Source organism: Emydura macquarii, unplaced genomic scaffold (assembly GCF_026122565.2).
Source record: "Emydura macquarii macquarii isolate MOO-44397 ecotype Brisbane River unplaced genomic scaffold, CSIRO-AGI_Emac_v2 contig_2199, whole genome shotgun sequence".
NCBI classification, from domain to species: domain Eukaryota; kingdom Metazoa; phylum Chordata; order Testudines; family Chelidae; genus Emydura; species Emydura macquarii.
In genome coordinates this window covers 1,966,372-1,985,152 of record NW_027132336.1, presented here as the reverse complement: position 1 = coordinate 1,985,152, position 18,781 = coordinate 1,966,372, and the positions used below count along the sequence as shown (strand labels likewise).

Genomic DNA, 18,781 nt, shown 5'->3' with positions numbered 1-18,781 from the left:
TAATTTTCTCATCAGTGATGCTAAGTATACTGTTGTACATGTCATCCATTCTTCCATTTACAGTATTCTGGTCAGACCACTACCACCTCAAAACAAGATACCAAATACCAGCTTAGCCAGAAATGTCACCCATTAAATTCCTCAGAAGCTTTGAAAACCAACCTAGAAGTCTGTGGATAAATACATAAACTCAGAAAGGGTGTCACCACAACATATATTTTATTGCCATTTAAACCAGTCACTTGAGAAATCAGACCTTTGAACTCTTGGTTAGATTTTAGGCCTCCATCAGATTGTAAGCAATTGGGTTAACTGAATAGCAAAATAAAAACAAGCACAATTACAACTTATGGCAAAGAATTTGATCACTGTAGATGTTTAGAGATCTCAGAGAGAAAAGGATGAAAAAATCACAATGCCTAGTATGTGAGATTATAGTAATTGTTCTGCATTTAATAAAAGATTGAAGTGCTAAATTTCATCTGAAAAATAATCCTTTAATGCTTAAAATATGTATATTGTTAGATATGCCTTTATCTAATTCAGTAGAAGACTATAGTTCCATGCAAAACTACATAAATATGACAGTTTACTCAAATATAATTTATTCATTTGAACTTGGCACAGAAAAATCAGAATAATTGTAGGAGTGTTTCAGATAAACTGACATTTTGCAGTTAGAAAGAATGGAAGAGCCATATGTTTGAAGGTTGAAAAACTTTAAGCAGCATAGTCCTTCTTGCTCTTTTTCTCCAAGACTTTTGAACTTCTGACTCTGTAATACTCTGTTTTGCTAGCTTGTCACCTGGTATTTAATAAATTCCCAATGGGTAACATTGTGGCGTTATTGTATTTAATTATCAGACCCAATTTGATTACAAAAAGGATGGCTTACAAGGGTGTGTTTCAGCTTGTGGCTAAATATATCGATTTTGGATTCTACTGAATTACACAATGCGTTTAAAGAATCTGTACAGCTAATTTAGAATAGGAGATAAAAAGGTGACCCTTTGATGGCACATGCTAAGGCAGCTGTATATTTTATCAAGTGCAAGCAAAATGGCACATTATAATAAACCTGATGGGCACAATTATGCCCAGCCATTTACAGATGTGCAAGGGGCAAAGGAGAGAGCAAGTGCAAAAGGTCTGCTTCCCTGTGCAGATGTCAGGCACAGTCCTAGTCTTGGGCATCAGGTGTGCAAGGACTCTGAAAACTGCCACTTCTGTACTTCCTAAAATAATGAACTGTGGGACTCTGGTATGAGCATAAGGGGGGGGGGGGGGGGGAAGAAGAATGCAGACTCCTCCTGCACTCACGGAGGTATTGCACCTACAGTGCATCTCCAGTGAGTGCACACTGCCCAAGGATGGTTGGTGGCTTGATAGTCACTCTGACCCACTCTATTGCCTATCAGTAATTCACAATGAAACATAGAAAGAGCACAATGATGCCCACTTCTTAAAGTCACAATGATTGCTATTTACCACATCATGCTTGACATAGAATTTCTGCTCAAGCACCACGTAAGTGAACACCAATTTTCTTATTGGTAAGTCAAAAATAAATCACTTTTTCTGTTTTGCTGGGTACTAAACAGGTTATTTATCAGTCCTAATTGATTTAACTTGATGATGATTAAAACGGTCATCTGCTAACTTTATCATCAAGGATTTTTTATTTTCTTCTGGATCATTGATAAAAAACACATTGACTAATATCCAGTCCCTTTGTGGCTCTACTCCAAACATCTACTACATATTAGTGATTCTATATTAACCTTCATGATCTTAAGACCTGTTAGCCAGCTTACAATCCATTTCATATGTGCCACATTACATAGCGCTGATTTTTTAAATCAGAATGTTGTACGGTACTAAGTCAAATGCTTAACAGAAAAATAAACATAGGATGTCAACAGAATTACCTTTATCCAATAGATTTTAATCTTTTCGAGATTCCTCTTTGCCATCAGAGGTAGAGGTTTCTAGCTTAAATGAAAAGAAAAGAAAAGACAGTAAAGACAGAACTGCAATTTAATATTTGAATTTGAAGTTAAATGGCCATGTATTAACCCCTAACATAGCTGGGTTACATTTGCATAGTCACATGTTAACATTTTCAGTAAATGGCAGCATTTTATTTGGTGTATGCAATCTAGTCAAGCCAAGCCACAGCATTCTGATCAGATGCTCAAGGCACAAAGACCTCCAGGAATTAAATTATTTATTTTAGGAGAATACAAATGTATATCCCAGAGATTAACTGCAGTTTTGCACAGGGGATGCAAATATGATCCTACAGCCATACACAGATAAAATTTCTACTAACTGTGACGAGAGGCATAAAAGGTCTGGTCCTCAGCATCTGCAAGGGACATTTTGGTTGAAAGTGGTTTCAGCCTGTAATTTTGGAAGCCTCTATTACTTGGCAGCCCATTTCAGGTGTCTGTGTTTTGGAGCACTCAAACTGGGTTTCTGTGAGCAGACTGCATTTGCCTAGATAATTCAAAAATATCACTGATTTCCTGATTTGTACATGCAAACTAAGGTTTTTTGGGCACCTGAAAAATATGCACCAGGCAACTAAAGAAGGTGCCCAGAATTACAAGTAAAAATTTGGCCCACAATATTTAATTGAAGATCTGTAACCATCCATACTTAGTCATTTAATAGGACTCCACTAAATTATTATCACTGTCAGTCAGACATGCCCATTTCCCAACTTTGGTAAGGCCTGGCTCACTCTCTGCTCTTTTCCAAAAAGAGGCCAAGGGTGAAATCCTGCCCCCATTGAAGTCAATGGCAAAACTCCCACTGACTTCAACAAAGTCAGAATTTCACCCAGAAACTTCAACTACAACAGTCCTGTAAATGAACACTGAAACACAGAAATCTGCAAGAATGTTCCAATTTTCAAGCAGACTCTGCAAATTTCAGAGCACAGTACGATTGTACTGTTACATAAGCCTATCCCCAGCACGCAGAACAAACAAAGATTAAGGACTCTCACAGAACAGGACACTACTGATATGATATTTTGATTGATCATATTTGAATGCTGAAATTCTATTCGTTCTCCCAACAGCCTGCAAATTTCAGAAATAATTATTATTTTAATATTGCTATGGCCACACCATGATAATATTGTTACATTCCCAGTTTGAATGAGGCCAATTAGGTATTTCCATAGGAAAATCTTTCCCTCCATAAGAATGTATTTAGTGTAAAGGGAAGGGCTTATTGAATAGAGTGCCAATAACTTCTGGAAACAATCTATAGTTGTGTTGGGTGCTGGGATTTTAATGGCTTTATTATATAAGACACATATTTTATTACAGAGAAACTTAATGAGAGAAACTTCTCTGAAACAATTTGCCAATTCCTCTACCTGAGATATGACAGCCTGTTACATTTGACTTGATTCGGACGTGACTCCTTTCAGTTACAGTACAGTGACAGAGCCATAACATAGATTTCTCCATGAAGAGGGCACAAAATTAATGTATAATATTACAACAGATGCATTACACTCCCACCGGGATATAGTCAGGGACCCAAATATCATGTGCAATTATTATTTTTAAATGTCATAAATACCCCCAAAATATAAGAACAAGCTAGCTGATTGAACTGTAATTTAGATGAATAATGACTAGGGTTTTATGGGTCGTAACGGAGCCAAATTCTAACGCCAGATATATATCGTTTATCACTAACAGGAAATGTATGAATGCATCTATGTAACGTGGACTTTGGTTTCCAAGTGTAGCGAGTGGGTGTGGCCTCCCTCTGAAATTGACAGGGAGGAACAAGCCGAGCCTGGGGGGGTGGAGCCAGAGACTGCCTGTCCGCCCGCCTGGAAGCGAGGGAGCAGGACAGGAAGCATAAAAGGAAAGCCCAGGAGCTCAGTCTGCGGCAAGTTCCCGGAAGGGAAGGATGTCTCTTCCCGCCCTCCAGAGCTGCCTACGGCCTGGTATTCAGGTGAGCGAACTGGGGCCTGGAACCGGGCGCTGGCGAATGAGCGGCTGGTGGCCTGGGGCCCACCAGTTCCCCCAGAGCCGAGGACCCCGGAGTACCCGGGGATCCAGAGGGCCCAGGACCTGGAGGAGCTGCCGGACGCAGATGACTGGGCGAGGGCCCTGATGGGGCCGGACCTGGAGGAGTCGCCCAATGCCGATTATGGGGCGAGGGCCCTGACGGGGCCGGACCTGGAGGAACTGCCCTATGCCGACTTCCCCGATGAGCTGCCCAGCCTACTTCCCCCCCGATGATATCGCGGGGCTCTGCAATTTACCCCTGCGTGACTACCCCGAAGAGGGTGCCTGGGCCGGAGCCCACCAGGTACCATAGGGAAAAGGGACAGGACGTAGCCCAGGGGAAGGGGGAAAACAGTCCAGGGACTGTGGAAGTGGGAAGCGAGTCAGCGTGTTGTGGTTGGGACCCCACTGACTGCATGGCACAGACTTCTGCCATGGACCTGGGCTGAGGCGCAGTAGAGTCGGGTGGGTCCGCATCCCCCTTTCCCACACCGCCCCCAGGGCTCTGAACTATTTGCTGCCTCGCTGGGGGGGATCTGAACAGGGTGCGTTCCCTCCCCGGCCCCAAAGACAGTATTCCTGCCCCAGCGTGGGCCACTACCTGCTGGAACAGGGTAGGGAGTGAGTGTGGCCTCCCTCTGCAACTGATAGAAAGGGACGGACACCCTCACTACAGCAAGTTAGCAATTTAAATAGCACTAGAAAACCACAGTTCACTAGATTTGGATAAATATGCAATCTTAAATCACACACAAAGATACTGGAAGAGTTATTATTTAGCATTTGTATTACAGCATCACCTAGTAACCCAGTCAAAGATCAGGACCCCATTGTGCCAGGCACTATACAAACAATAACAAGAAGCTGAGCAGGCTGGAAAATGGTAAGTATTTCTCTGAATGATTCCAAAATTTCCTGGAAATTCTCTGGAGTTTTGATAGAAAAACTGAACACCTTTAAAAAAAAAAAAAAAAAAAAAAAGTTTGATATTTTTTGTTGTTGAAAAACTGGAAAACTTTGGAAGAAATTACCATTTTTCATAGCAAGTTTTCATTTTGAAAAAAAAGCCATTTTTCAATCAGCAAAACCATACATTTTGTTAGTATGCTATCTGCTTACTCCTTTTAGGAGAGAAAACCACCTGCTTTTCTTTATATTTGATATGATTTTAACTCCTTAGCGAGACTTTCATTATAGCACTTAAGTAGGACTTAGGCTCATTCTTAAACTTAAACACAGGCTTAAGTGCTGTCCTGAATAGAGAGGGACCTAAGTACGTGCCTGATTGCTTTGCTGAATCAGGGCCCAACCGTTCACAGCACAGTAGAACAATATTTGTATGAGCTCCTGCTCACTTACAAGACTCCTGTTGATTTCAGTGGGAGCTGGATTAGGCCCTTTAACAGCTCACTGGAATATATGGTCAAGTCAAGTGCATTTTGAACAGGAGATGTTTTCAATTCCATCTTAAAAATGCCATCCCACAAGTGACAGATGGTGCAGTGGAAATATTTTTTAAAGAAAGGTTTTCTGTATTTTTAGTTATCACAAAATTTCCTCATGTAGCTGACTGAGTTACTGAGGATACAAACAATATCATGTCAACTTTTGACTTATTTAATACTGTAGCAGCATAACAAGTGTCCTACTTTTGTAATATCCCACAACCTCCGTGATGGCCAGAGTGGCGCACCTTTCTCTTACATATGTTTTATCTGCAATGCTAAAATGAACTGCCACTGCAGATGCCCATGCATTTCCAGCTTCTCATCTAATTTTACAGGTATTTCTGTACACTGACTAAAATGTATCTGACATCAGCTTAATAAATCCCTGGGAGGATTTTGTCATCTGTTTGGCTCCATTACAGAAGTGATTGGGCAGCTGATGCACAGTTCCAAAAGAGCCCTGTGATGATTCTATCAACTTGAGTTAGACTGACTTCTAGTTCTAACTATGGTTCTGACTGCTGATTTCCAGTCTATAGATCTAACAAGCTCATGTTCCATAGTTGTCATATTCCCTTTTAAAAAATATACAGTATCATAGTACTTTATGGTGAGAGAATCAAGAAGCTCAATTTATTTAGTTTATCCAAGAAACAGTTAAGAGGTGACTTGATTGAATTCTATAAGTACCTACATGGAGAGATTTCTGATAGTAAGGGCTCTTAAATCTAGCAGAGAAAAGGATAAACAAAATCTATGGCTGGAAGCTGAAGTTAGACAAATTCAGACTAGAAATATGGCACAAATTTTTAAGAGTGACAGTAATGAACCATTGGAACAACTTACCTAGGAATAATGGTTTCTTCTGTCCAAATCTATTCATCTGTGGGGATAATGCTATTTATTTATTCATTCTAATAACGATCCTATTCAAAATTAGAAAAAAAACCCCATGTTTTCTGATTTTTTTTATCAAAGTTTACATGACAAGAGCTTAGTTTTGTCATAAACCCCAATATTAGGGTCATGCAAATACATCATAATAATTCAGTTTAGGATCACACTTGATTTAGTTATGTCTACACTATAGGGACTATACCAGCATAGCTATGAGCTGTAACTATACCAGAAGAACTCCACAGTATAGACACAGCTTACACCAATGGAAGGGTTTTTTTCTGTTGGTGTAGGAACACCACTTCCCTGAATGATGGAGGTTAATGGAGGCATTTCTTCCACTGACCTAGCTGTCTCTACACTGGTCACCATAATTACATTGCCCAGGGGTAAGGGTTTTTCACTCCCCTGACCAACCTAGCTATGTCAAACTGTTTTAAAAACAGACTACGCCTAAGAGTTATCAAATGTCCTCCATGTGATATTTAGAAATGTATGGTAGCAAACTTCCTAAATCTGGAACAATGCCCCTTCCAGTATAACTCCTTTATATTTATTCTTGTCAGCACACTCTTCTACCTCTGCTATTCATTTTTAATATTAGTTTTACAAAAGTACATACAGCTGCCCAAGTCAAACTACTAGTAGAATATGTACTTGAGTATGGTTAAATAAGACAGTTGCACCAGAACAAAGCTCTTTGAAAATTCTGATCAGAGGCTAAAAGATGTGAAGAGCTGAAGCTGATGTTGTATATGTAAAGAAGAAGAGTCAAATAGGGTTGCTATTACATGTGGGAGCTGAACAATGCTCTGTTTAAATAAGAGTGTACTGGAGATGTGATCTGCTACAAATGTTAACACCACCTCAGTCTCTATTTTTTTATTTTCCTCTTGTTTTTCTTAAGAAAAACGTGACCATTGCCTCAAAGTTTTCATGGAACAAGACAATTCCATCTAGAGTTAAAAAATAGGGCTTAAGCCAACCTTTAATATTGCTGGTTGTGAAAGAAACTTTCCCTGGGACTAGGTTATCCTATAACTACTTGCTGTTGTGTTGTTGTACCTTCTTCTGAAAGAGCTGGTCCTGACCATTGTCAGATGGGGTACTGAACTAGATGGACCACTGGTATGATTTATAGGCAATTCCTACATTCACTCTCTTCATTCAAATTCATCCTTAAAATACACATCCTGCAAAACCGATATACATTTACCTATTACGCATTTTTGGTATTATGGTATTAAAACCATGTTTGTTATTGTTATGGTATTAAAACATGTACACAACGGTCCTACTGTGTAATAAGTTTATCGTCTGACCTCCTGGGTATATTATGTTTGAATTATACATACAAGTTTTTTCTGTTTAAAATCTGACCCTGTGAAGTGCTGCCCACTCTGAATTCTCTTGGCATTGGGCTTAAATCAAAAGGCTTGCAAATCCGGCATCTCCCCAAAACAGTAAGAAATTTCCAACCCTCAAACTTCTTGAAGTTCACCCATCCCTATTAGTAATTATTACTATTTTAAAATAGTGTTGTAGATCCTGGAGTTAATATTTTACGCATTTCATCTATATCTTATGTTATACAGAGACAGCGTGGACCAGTGAACTGCTACTAAGGAGACCCAGGTTTTATTCTCGGCTCTACCAATGATCCCTTGAGTGACCTTGAGCAATTCATTTCACCTCTCTGGGCCTCTGTTTGTCTTGTCTATTTAGATTATCAACTCTCTGGGGCAGAGACAGTCTCTTACTATGTTCCGGGGGGTAGTCGTGTTAGTCTGTATACAGCAAAAACGATGCTTAGTAAAAGGGGCTCTGCTCTTGGCTGGAGACTCTGGGCCTTACTGTAATACCAAAAATAAATAAAATATAGCACGTTAGATTTCATTATGTCCAAGGTAATTGTATCTATGTCGCATGATCCTTATTTAAATTTATCTAGAATAACTCAATTGAAGTTCACACTGCTGTTTACTATTGTAGCTGAGATCAAAATTTGGCTCCATGAGTGTATGAAATTTACACAAACATAGAAGGGTTACACCTGTCAGGTGTTGACAGCTGCAAAAAGGGCCAGGTTCAGGTTTCTAGGGGTTTCCTTAAAGACTTCATACCAGCTCAAGCCCCCACCCAGAAACCTGGGAAACTATATCTACCAACCTGGGCACCTCTGAAGGGCAATACTTCCTTACTCACAAGCACTGAGTCCAGGGTTTAAAAGAGAGAGAAGTGGGGAGGACAAGATAATAAATTCAGGAAAATCGCAATTATTACATCAACACATTCTATGAGGTAATATTTTCTCTCTCCTCCTCTCTGCCCTGGCATGGAGTTTTAACAGTAGTTGCAATCTTTGTCCTCCGAGTGGCTGATACGGTTTAGTCACTTAGCTCCCCTCTTCCCCCTCACACTTAACTGTTCTGGGTTGAAGAAGTTCAAGGATTTGAGCAGGCCACTGCTCCCTAGGTTGCTCTGGGAGCTCTACAACCTGATCCAGCTGGAGTGATTTCACTTTAAATGCTGGGCAGGGAGGCCCATATCAGAGTCTCTTAGGTAGGCTGCTGCTCCCTGCAGCTTCTGCCCAAACTGCCTTCAGCCACCACCACTTGGTGCCAAAATTGCCTGAAAGCCACCTTCAGTGCTGCACAGTCCTCTGTTCTGCAGCAGTCTCAGCTCAGCTCTTTAGAGAGGCATCAGTGGCATATAGGGCGCTTCACAGCGTCCTCACCACCAGAGAAGCACTCCCAGCAGAAAACAGATGCTGCCAACCATCTGCTCTGTCCAGGTTCCCATGCCCACCCATGCCCGACAGCAGTAATGCTCAGCGTGACCCCAGGCATGTCAACATCTTATTTTTGTATTTCCCAACAAAAGGTCAGTTGCATTTTATTGCCCCCAAACTGAAAATGTCACTGTATTTTAACCAAAATGCCCCATATTGGCTCATATAACTAAAATGCAAATATGCTGTGGCTCATTCAGTCTACTCCCATAGCTTCTCCAAAGCAGGCCAGCAGAGAGTTCCTGCCTGAACAAAGCGCCTGCCCATCTGCTGTTCTTAAGCAACTCTGGGGAGCTTTTTTTCCATTTCATCAGCAACAGAGAGCTCTTTACTCCTAAGAATTCAGGTCACAGATCTTACGTATGTATAGAACTATATTATTCAGGGTTTGTTAGGGTAGAGTTCAGCTTTATATACTTATTTTCTTTACTGACTGCTTTAGTTAATAGCTAGGTAAAATGAACAGAGCATCAGTTAATGTTGCCTCTGGATGGCACTGACTTATTCTGTGACATTTTCAAAAAACGGTCTAACCTTTTCTTTTTAGAAGAGATGTATTTTATCTGCTTGAGAAGAACACATCATCTCTCCTCCTCATCTCTCATGTGGGTTGTGTAGCACTTGAGAGCACAGAGGCAATATATATAATGATGGGGAGTCATTGAAAAGGGGAAACCAGGCAAGCAGTTTTGGATCTAATTTCCACCTGTTACAAATAATTATTTTGGTTAAACTGCTTACATAAATACTTAGAGCTGTCACAGAAGGGCCTTTAGCCTTATTTATGATATTCCGTGTATCTCAAACGGAATAAATAGTACAGTAGTATAATGTCAAAGATAAACTGTGAAATAGCATAAGCTTCAAAATCAGTTTCATTAGACAAGATAAGTAAAATATTCCTCTTTGGGGACTCCTCCATTTGTGTGTGTGTGTGTTTTTTAATTACAACTTTCAGTTCCTAACAGCCTAAGCATTCAGATATCCATGAGATGTATGGTGACATTTGCACATCCACATCATAGATATTCTTTCTTCCTTTTTGACTCACTTTTAAGACCTATTATGCAGTCATGCATTGCCATCTGTATCATTTATTGCAGCATTAGCTGTGGTGCAATTAACAATATTCCCAGTGAGTTATTGAACTAGCCATCCCTTTTCCAAAAGTTTCAGTGATGTCAAAATCTCATTACATGCACTAGAGATGTCTGCAGTGGAAATGCTCTCATTTTCTTAACCACATTTGCTTCCAAATATTTAAATTTCCCCATTTAAATCTTCCATTTCATTACGTTAATGTGAGCAAACACATAGTCCTGATATTTTACTGACATTTTACTTACCACAGTTATGATGTAATACATGAGAAGACACAACCAAGTGTTAAACATTGGTCAAATGAGGAGCCATAAACTCGGGACTTAAAGCAATGCTGGGTGGGGTCTTCTGTTAGAATGTTACAAACTGAACTTTTAAACAAAACGTTAACAAGCCTTTAATCATTGTGTAACTGTAGAGCTCAGCAGACATACAACATCCATGATGCCAGCAGTGCAATGACTGTACATTTCAAGGATCAGATTCTCTGCTGGTGTAAATTGGCATAGCTCCACTGATTTCAGGAATCAGAGAGAGACAAAGACTAGTTAAGCCCGTTGAAGTCAATGGAGCTATTGCAATTTACACCAGTTGAGATCTGGCCCTCAGTATTCCCAAGACTGTCTGAAATGTGGCATGTAGTGGGTTTGCTATAATGGTTCTTTTCTGAATAAAAAGAACCACTAGCAAAATGTTCAGCTGCCTGTTTATCATGTCCAGAACTTCTGATTCATTGTCTGGCTGCTGCAGCATCAGTGGCACTGTGTTTTCTGGCCATTAAAAGCCTGAATTTACAAGCTCAGGGAAAAGGAGGGTCTAGTTCAAATCTATGGTGAACAACCTGAAACAGTGCTAGATGTAAGTGCATCTTAAAACGAGGCATCAGGCACTCTGCAAGGGAACTGTCCATATCTCTCTCTGACCATAAACAATGGCCAAGGCAATAAAACCAAACATGAAATATAGAAGAGAATCCACTGAAGTGAGAATACACTGAAAACAACATGGATGAGCATGATATATCCTGAAAATCAAAACTGACTCATTCAGAACTAAAAAAATGTTTTTGCAGAGATCAATTCTAAAGTGATTAAACAACATATGTTACAAAACAATATCAGGCAACAGTGGGTAATAAAATATACAGGACTAAGATATTCCAAACAAGAGGACTATGTAAAGCAGTGGTTCCCAACCTGTGGCCCAAGGGCCAAAAGTGGCCTGTGGTGGCTTTCAAAGTGGCCCACCGCTCCCCTCCTGCTGGCTGCAGAAGGGAGCCGCTGCCTAAGGACCTGGGTGGAACACGTTGTTATGGGGCTAAAAGATGGATGCAGGTTCCTTGCTGCAGCCAAGGGGACAGGAGATCAGCGCTTCCCTCCCCCCCGGCTGTAGCAGGGACCACAGCAAAGCGCTCCACCTGGGTCCATAGGCACTGGGGTCCCTGCTGGAGTGAGAGGGAGGGGAACACTGATCTCCCATCCCCCTGGCTGCAGAAAGGAGCCACTGCATAGGGACCCAAGTGGAGCACATAGGATTACAGTACGCTGCAGCCAACGGGATGGGAAAGCCTTCTTGCTGAACTGGTTCTGTCTGGCTGCGGGGGATGGGGGAGAGCCTGCTGGCCCTTCAGGATAGTAAAAATTATATCTGTGGCCCTTGAGCCAAAAAGGTTGGGAACCACTGATGTAAAGCAAACAGTGTATGAACTGGTGCAATCAAGAAAGAGATAAGAACTGAGGAGAGTAGGGCCAGGCTAATACGGGCAATAAATGGATATGACAGCTATAAATGTTAGAGGTCCTGACCCTATAGTCAGATTTTATTATTTTATTTTATTTACAAATATTGGGCCAGACTCTGCATCATTTATTTCCAATTTGATGTAAAAATCAGTGACTATCAATGAAGTTACTCTGGATTTACTCTGATGTAAATGGGAGTAGAATCTGGCATATAACACAAGCTTTTTAATTAAGTTACACAGTCTTTTCTGTGCTTCCTTTTCTCATTGCTGATTGAGACACAAGTCCAAAGAAAAAAATTCTCCTTTTTAATTATTTTTCTGTGCCTGCCTAATTTACTCATGGCAGAATCATTTTCAGGGCAGTGGATGCTGCGTGTTATTTCCAGTGTAGAGTGAGGGTAAAATCATTTCCAGTGAAGTGACTTGTGATGTTGCAAATAATGTATTAAGATTTCACTAAAATAATCAGGTGGGTAGAGAATGGTGTCAAAGCAAAGCAAAAATAACTTTGAAAATATATAGTTTTCTATTTGCACAAAGAGTGACTAGTTGCAGAGCCGTAGGCCCTTACACTTACTTTAAGATATATAGCTCAAGACCCCACTGATTAATTAAGACAGCAAACCCAACATGGGTCAATGCTCACCCACACAGCAAGTCAACTAGGAAATGTAGAAAAATAGGAATCTACAAATTCAGACTTCTAATCCATCATCAAGTCTGACATCATGCTTCCAGCAGTGGCCTATACCTGTTGTTTCTGACAATGGTGGAAAGTTTCCATAATGCACCTAACCAATTATGCACATACACAGGAGATTGGGGAGCTCCCTGATCCCAGCAGTGATCAGCCAATGGCCTCAAGTGTGATGGTTGAATTCTCTTAAGTTACCACATGCAGATATTGGCCATTATGTCATTAGTATTCTTATTATAAGAACATAAAAATAGCCATACTGGGTCAGACCAATGATCCATCTAGCCCAGTATCCTGTCCTCCAACAATGCCCGATGTCAGATGCTTCAGAGGGAATGAACAGAACAGGGAAATTACTGAGTGAGTCATTCCCTGTCATACTTCCCTGCCAGCTTCTGGCAGTCAGAGGTTTAGGGACACCCAGAGCATAGAGTTGAGTCACTGACCATTTTGCCTAATAGCCATTGATGGATCTATCCTCCATGAACTTATCTACTTCTTTTTTGAACCCAGTTATACTTTTGGCCTTCACAACATCCCCCAGCAATGAGTTCCACAGGTTGATTGTGCGTTGTGTGAAGTAGTACTGCCTTGTGTGTTTGTTTTAAACCTGCAGCCTATTAGTTTCAGTGGGTTTGTGCATTATGTGAAGGGTTGAATAACACTTTCTTATTCACTTTCTCCACACCATTCATGATTTTATAGACATCTATCATATTTCCCCAGTCATCTCTCTTTTAAGATGAACAGTCCCAGTCTTTTTAACCTCCCATATGGAAATTGTTCTATACCCATAATCATTTTTGTTGCCTTTCTCTATACTTTTTTGGAGATGGGGCAATCAGAACTGCATGCTATATTCAAGATGTTGACATACCAGGGATTTATATAGTGGCATGATATTTCATTTCTTATTGTCTATCCCTTTCCTAATGGTTTATAACATTCTGTTCGCTTTTTTTGACTGCTACTACATATTGAGCAGATGCTTTCAGAAAACTCTCCACAATGACTCCAAGTTCTCTTTCTTGAGTGGTAACAATTAATTTAAACCCCATCTTTGTGTATATGTGGGATTATGTTTTCTAATGTGCATTACTTTGCATTTATCAACATTGAATTTCATCTGCCGTTTTGTTGTCACCACCCAGTTTTGAGAGATCCTTTTGTAACTCTTCAGTCAGCTTTGGACTTAACTATCTTGAGTAATTGAGTATTGTCTGCAAACTTTGCCACCTCACTGTTTACCCCTTTTTCCAGATCATTTATGAATACGTTGAATAGTACTGGTCCCAATACAGATCCTTGGGGGACCCCACTATTTACCTCTCTCAACTGTGAAAACTGACGATTTATTCCTATCTGTCATTCCCTATCTTTTAACCAGTTATTCATTCATGAGAGAACTGTCCCTCTTATTCCATGATTGCCTACTTTGTTTAAGAGCCTTTAGTGAGGACCTTGTAAAAATATTTCTGAAAGTCCACTGAATCACCCCTGTCCATTTATTTGTTGATCCCCTCAAAGAATTCTATTAGATGGGTGAGGCATCTTTACAAAAGTAGTGTTGACTCTTTCCCAACATACTGTGTTCATCTCTGTGTCCAATAATTCTGTTCTTATAGTTTCAACCAATTTGCCAGATACTGAAGTTAGACTTACTAGCCTGTAGTTGCCAGGATCACCATTGGAACCTTTTTTCAAAATCAGCATTACAATAGCTATCCACCAATCGTCTGGTACAAAGAATAATTTAAGTGATAGGTTACATTACCTCAGTTAGTAGTTCTGCAGTGGCACATTTGAGTTTCTTCAGAATTCTTAGGTCAATGCTATCTCGTCCTGGTGACTTATTGTTTAATTTATCAGTTTGTTCCAAAATCTCCTCTTGATAACTCAACATGGGACAGTTCCCTAGGTTTGTCAACAAAAAGAATGGCTCAGATAGCGGACTCCCCCTTACATCCTCTGCAGCAAAGACTGATGCAAAAAATCATTTAGCTTTTCTTCTATAGACTTGTCTTCCTTGAGCGCTCCTTTAGCATCTCGATAGCTTGATTGCTTAGTGGCCCTTCTCATTGTTTGGAGGCTTCCTGCTGCTCATTTCTTGAAAACATGTTGCTGTTAATTTGTGTGTCTTTTGCTAGTTGCTTTTCAAATCCTTTTTGGCCTGCCGAATTATAATTTTACACTTAATTTGCCAGAGTTTATACTCCTTCTTGTTTTCCTCAATAGGATCTGACTTCCAATTCTTAAAGGATATATTTTTGTCACTAACCTCCTCCTTTACTCTGTTGTTTAGCCACTGTGGCATTTTTCTGTTCCTCTTATTTATTTTTTATTTGGGGTATACATTTAGTTTGCCCCTCTAATATCAATCTCTAGTACTTCCCACAATGTGAAAGGTGCTTTCTAGAGTTAAGGGCTCTCCCGCCAAGCAAGAGGGACTCAGCACCTTATAGAGAGGAGGCAGTGTGAGCTAGTGGGTAGAACAGTAGACTGGGACTCAGGAGATCTGCATTCTATTGCTGGCTCTGCCACTGGCCCGGTAGGTGACCTTGGGCAAGTCATTTAATCTCTCTGTGCCTTAGTTTCCCCATCTGAAAACTGGAATGATAATACTGATCTACTTTGAGATCTACCGATGAAATGTGCCATATAAAAGTTAGGTATTAATTATTTTACATATTAGGCCTTAAGTGGCAAATTCTACTCACTTTGAAGTCCTGGGAAAAACTTTCAGTGACTTCATTGGGAGCGGGATTAGATATTGAGGGTAAAAGTTTCAAGAGGGCCTGAGTGATTTAGGATACTATGTCCTATTCAATTTCAATGAGATGTTGGCTTCTAAGTGCTTAAATCATTTATGAAGTTGGAACTTAGGTGATTTTGAAAATTTTACCCTTTGGGGCTCCAGGGAGAATGGACTGCTGTTCAGATAAGAAAATCTAGAATATTTGCAAAAAAATGAACTAAAAAAGGATGCATGAACAGTCAGAACTTGATGCAAAGGCTACTGAAGTGACAATCTTTTATATTGACTTCAGTGAGCTTTAGATCAGCCTCTTAAAACCGTTTGCAGTATTCATTCAGCTGTAATATCTACCTCCTATATTAATCATGTGTCTGGAATTCACACTTTTACTCACCAAATATCACATTTATTGTTATGTCTAGAAGAAGTTGCATAGCGTTTTCTTTCATATTGAATGATGAATTTGAAATATTTTAAAATACCATTGCCTTCTGCTGTATTGAGAATTTTGCAGTAAGCAAAAATGCCATGGAAGAGGCATGCTAATTCACCAAAACTTGTGTGTCATTGATTTAGGTGTATTCAGTTTTTCTACACAGAATGTGTAATTTTTCTTTCAATTAGCAAGACAATAAACCATCAACGCATATAATCCCCAAATTCTTCTTTTTAATGTGACTCATTGCCTTACATTCGCTGTTAATTAAAAAGGATAAGCGAGGTTTCAGACAACATGTATCCACAGCATCCCTCCCTGCCATTTCCGACAATTATTTTCCTGAAATTCATCTACATTTTACATTATTTTACATTAGCCTGTCGAATCATTTGTTACCAAAGAACCAAACCCTGGAGTCCTTCATAGATCTGAGACAACTACTTGAAGTGAACAATTTGATTAATTTAGCCCCCTTTTAATTTATCCATTCTTCTATGCAGTTTTTAATATTGTACCTATCACCACTGTCTCGGTGAAGACCTTAATTTTTACAAATGTGTTCATTATTGAGCTCATGGTTTCTACAAACCTGTTTCAGTTGCTTCTCCGATATTCACCACAACAGTGGATATGAGAATTCAATATTCAAAATTCAGTATTTGTACTAAGTCATTATAGTTTACATAATGTAAGTCATCCCTGATTGGATACACCCAAAGACCTTACATGATGGCTACTGAATGCTTCTGGAGTGAACACATACATGAATATTCCCAGCACTCTCTCTTGTTGGCTGAAATTCAGGCTTGTACAGAGACCCAATGTGAAGACACAGAACCTTACTTTGCACAGGGATGAATTTTACCTCCATGAACACTTTTGTGAACAAAAACTGGTTTCTGTAAAAGTTTGCAGAGAATGAGGGACAGCATTTGTGAATATACCCTATGCAAATTCAATGGATTTATTCACACATATCTATGAAAGTTTTTCCCTATAGGCATCCAGTTGCAGTCCTTATTAAGGCAACCAACCACAGCTGTTTCAATGTGTATTTTTCTTGAATAAAAATAGAGTAAGAAGCACACTATTTAGCTCTAAAGAAGGGTTAAAGCAGCAGTGTTAGACTCTACATTTTTAGGTTTAGGGTTCTGGCATAAGGATTAATCAAGAGTATGATTTGGGCAAACTCATGAGAGCTCATTCCTAGTGCTGGAAAGCTCACAGGACCACTGCTCTAAATACTTGCACCATCTTTGGTCAAAACCTCAGAAGAACAACGGTTTTCACCAGGTTTCAGCCACATCTAAACTAGGGGAAAAAAAGAGGCCTGTATCAGTTTCACATCCACTGCATACCTTAAATAGCAGAAGCAAATTCCAATCTAAGGATTTTAAAATAAACCCACTCCTCCGATCAAAAAATTCAAAGGACTTTGGATTCAAGGTTCTGGGTTTGGTACAGCTTATTCAATAAAATCTGCCCCAAATTAGTCCAAACCAAGTTCCAATTTAAAACACTCGTAAGTGTTGGGTGAATGAGTATGAGATGAACACTCATTAAATATTCATTATTTTACTCTATAATCAAAAGCCATCTCTATATCAGTATCATATTTCAAACTGCATAAAGGGATATAATGCCAAGTCTGGTCTTTTACTAGATCATAAATCCAGGATACATGACATAGACATCATACTTGAAGCCAGCTGTGTTGTCATAGCTTACACTATTTTACACAGTAAAGAGAGTCCATTAGCATAGTAATATCCAGTTAATTTTGTAAATTTCCAAGCAGATTAAAAAATACATACAAAAGAGGATCAGAGCATCAGCTGCTGTAATTTGGCATAGCGGCATCAAATTAAATCAGCTGAGGTTCTGGGCCATTTTATTTATATGTTTATTTAGATAACTAAAAATGCCTATCCAAGGTACTAGAGGTGCCATAATTAATTATACAATAAATACAATTAAACTAATTCTGCATCTTTAAAGTAATCAATTCCACAGGTGCTCAATGGTAGTTTGACGAAGAAAGAAGGGAGTTAAAAACTTCAAGACTGGGGCAAATACAGGTGTGTGGTCTCCCCTGGCAACAGATCCAGTGAGAGAGGCAGGATTTGAAGAGGTGTTGAACTATGCTGCTCAGGTTGCAGTTTGATTATGTTAATATCACGGCAAAAAGGGGAAGTTTCTTTAGCTGCACCAGTGGCACACTCTTGCAAGAGGCTTCAGCAGCTCTGAGTTTCCTCCGAGTAGCTGTTAGCCCTGGGGCTTTTAGTCCGAGTCCTCTGGTCTATCTTTTCTAAAAAGCCTTGATGTCTGGACAATTTTTAAATAGTGGTAACTCGGAATTTTGGGGCCTTAAGTACTACATCAAGAACAGAGATGATCTCTCAAGGAGACTGGTCCCATGCCATTTAGGACTTTATTGGTCGCAGACAACACTGTAAATGCCACCTGAGATCAATGGGCAGCTAGTGCAGATCCCAGAGCACTAATGTCAAATGATCCCAGCATGAATGCACCACTCAATAAGCCGACACTGAGTTCTGCATCGACTTCAGTCGCTGAATGGTTTTAAAGTGCAGCTCCATGTACAGTGCAATGCAATAATCTAATCTGGGTGTAACAGTCTTAGAGTTATTGATAAATCAGAACCTCAGGATCTTGCATGCATATGGATCAACGTGCTAGCTAACAAAGACCTGGCGGATGTAGTGGTGGGGTCTGTTACAGACCAACAAATCAAACAGAACAGGATGAATTATTCCTTAAACACCTGGCTCTAATGTATGGAAAGAAATTATTAGTTGGGAACTTCACTTTGGGAGATGTATTGCTGGAGGTCCCATACAACCAGCAG

At 39.8% G+C, this 18,781-nt stretch overlaps 1 long non-coding RNA gene across 1 annotated transcript in view; it reads right to left on the bottom strand.

Moving 5' to 3' along the window:
- Window positions 1-202: 202 nt before the first annotated feature.
- LOC137160346 (uncharacterized) overlaps window positions 203-18,781 on the bottom strand; it is a 68,229-nt gene continuing 49,650 nt past the window's right edge. Inside the window, exons 3-4 of the long non-coding RNA XR_010921858.1 lie at window positions 1,929-1,992; window positions 203-312 (exon numbers count right to left, since the gene is read on the bottom strand). This is a non-coding gene — a long non-coding RNA (uncharacterized lncRNA). The remainder of the gene's footprint in view (window positions 313-1,928; window positions 1,993-18,781) is intronic.